This window comes from Penaeus vannamei, chromosome 22, assembly GCF_042767895.1.
Source record: "Penaeus vannamei isolate JL-2024 chromosome 22, ASM4276789v1, whole genome shotgun sequence".
NCBI classification, from domain to species: domain Eukaryota; kingdom Metazoa; phylum Arthropoda; class Malacostraca; order Decapoda; family Penaeidae; genus Penaeus; species Penaeus vannamei.
The window spans coordinates 9547721-9550220 of record NC_091570.1 but is presented as its reverse complement, the minus strand read 5'-3'; the positions used below and the strand labels follow the sequence as shown (position 1 = coordinate 9550220).

At 43.2% G+C, this 2500-nt stretch overlaps 1 protein-coding gene across 1 annotated transcript in view; it reads right to left on the bottom strand.

Moving 5' to 3' along the window:
- Nucleotides 1-25, bottom strand: part of LOC138859120 (putative per-hexamer repeat protein 5) — a 7311-nt gene extending 7286 nt beyond the window's left edge. The window contains exon 1 of the mRNA XM_070137011.1: nt 1-25. This exon is cut by the window's left edge and continues 173 nt beyond it. The gene's annotated coding sequence lies outside the window, so the exon portion shown is untranslated.
- Nucleotides 26-2500: the final 2475 nt, after the last annotated feature.

Genomic DNA, 2500 nt, shown 5'->3' with positions numbered 1-2500 from the left:
GGCCTCGTCACAGCTCGGGTCAAGGTATTGTGAGGTCACCGGAGCGATCGGGCTCTCTATATACCCTCGCTTGACCCCCGCAGTTGCCAACTCGGGATATCCTGACCTATTTTTCTTAAAAAGTCCGATACGGTTGTCTTACGGAGAATTAAGGAATGGCTTTTGTCACGGCCTCGGAAATAACAGCGCCCGCGAGAGAAAGCGAGCGCTGTTATCTCCCGGGGTTGTAATCCTTCTAAAAGTTGGTCATTCGGGGATAATCCGACGCCCAAGACCCGTGATCGAAGCGAAAATGAGATTTGATTCCAAGGGAAGGGAAATGCCGTTACGTGGGGGGGGGGGGATAGGCTGCCTTTTCGTCGTAAGATATGAATGAATAGCCGTCAAAAAAGGAGAGACACACATGATATATCTACATATCTATCTATATATATATGTACATTTATGTATATATATATATATATATATATATATATATACATACATATATATATATATATATATATATATATATATATATATATATATATATATATATATAGGTGTGTGTGTGTGTGTGTGTGTTTAATTATTTATTCATTTATCTATTCACCTATTTACTTTCCTATTTATTTCTGTTTACCTATCTATTTATTCATTACTCAAATAAACCCATGATTCATCCATATTTAATTGGTATTCTGCTGCATATAATGTTACCTATCACCTAGTTTGCAGCAAAGTTTCACACAAGCAGAAAATAATGATACGATTTTATGAAATAATACCGACGAGAATATCAGTTTATGAAGATGATGTTTTCAAAAAGATGCACATCCCATTTAAAGAGTTTAGATTAGTATTTCTATCATCTTTTGCAATGCTATTTGCCTTTTGTAAACTCAAAGATATTTTTGCCTCTTGCTTTGTAAATCTGCATATGGGAGTTTTATTTCCTGACTAGGTTTCTACAGTCCTTCAATAAACTCGATCTAAAGTGAAGAAGATACATAAAAAACAAGATTTGGAGAGAGAGAGGGGGGGGAGGGAGGAAGGAAGAGGGAAGAGGAGGGAGGGAGGGAGGGAAGAAGTGAGGGAGGGAGAGAGGGAGGGAGGGAGGGAGGGAGAGAGAGAGAGAGAGAGAGAGAGAGAGAGAGAGAGAGAGAGAGAGAGAGAGAGAGAGAGAGAGAGAGAGGGAGGGGTTGGGAGATGTGAGTAAGGAGGGAGAGAGAGAAAGAGAGACAGACAGACAGACAGACAGACAGACAGACAGACAGACAGACAGACAGACAGATAGACAAATAGACAGATAGACCGATAGACAAATAGACATATAGAAATATATATACCATGCATACATATATCACTGGTCAGGAAAATGGCACGTCATCCCAGTGTAACTAGAAGCCTAACACTTTGCTTCTCATTGATTAGTTGTATTCACAGGTGCCTGCAGGTAGTACAGGTGAGTGTTCACATTCTCTGTGAAAGTGAAACCAGCTGTGGCAAGTGTGACGAGAGAGGGGTGGCGTAGAGAGAGGTGGGGGGAGGAAGATGGAAGGGAGAGAGGGAGGGAGGATGGAATTGGGGAGGGGGGGAAGAGAGAGAGAGAGAGAGGGGGAGAGAAAGAGAGAGGGAGAGAGAGAGAGAGAGAGAGAGAGAGAGAGAGAGAGAGAGAGAGAGAGAGAGACATCCAGACAGACAGACAAACAGACAGAGACAGACAGACAAACAGATAGACATCCAGACAGACATACAAACAGAGACAGAGACAGACAAAGTAAAGAACAACAAACACAGACCACACCCTCCCCTTCCCTAAGCAGAACAAGCAAACTCCTCTACAGACAGATAGATAAATAGATAGACAAATTCCAAGCAGATCAACCAATCTTCCGACTCACTCCACCTGGATCTCGAAGACCCGGAAGTGGACGCCATTTTCCCCGTCGACGTAGGCCTATTAAAATAAAATGCAAATATTTTCCGAGTGGAGAGCAGGAGGGAGGCGCACCGACGTCGCAGGAGGTAGGCAGTGGGAGGTGATAAAGAGGAGGAAGGAGAGATGGAAGAGGGAAGGGAAGGGAAGGAGATATTAAGGGAAGGGAGGTGAGAAAGAGGAGGAAGGAGAGATAGAAGGGGGGAGGGAAGGGAAGGAGATATTAAAAGAAGGGAGGTAAGAAAGAGGAGGAAGGAGAGATAGAAGGGGGAAGGGAAGGGAAGGAGATATTAAGGGAAGGGAGGTGAGAAAGAGGAGGAAAGAGAGATAGAAGAGGGAAGGGAAAGGAAGGAGATAATAAGGGAAGGGAGGTGAGAAAGAGTAGGAAGTAAATAGAAAAGGGAAAGGAGGTGGAAAAGAGGAGGGAGAAAAATAGAAAAGGGAAGGGAGGTGAGAAAGAAGAAGATAAATAGATAAGGGAAAGGAGATGAGAAAGAGGAGGAAAAAATGGAAAAGAGAACGGAGGTGAGAAAGAAAGGAAAGGAAACAGATAAGCAAAGAGAAGGGGAGGGAGATGTAAAG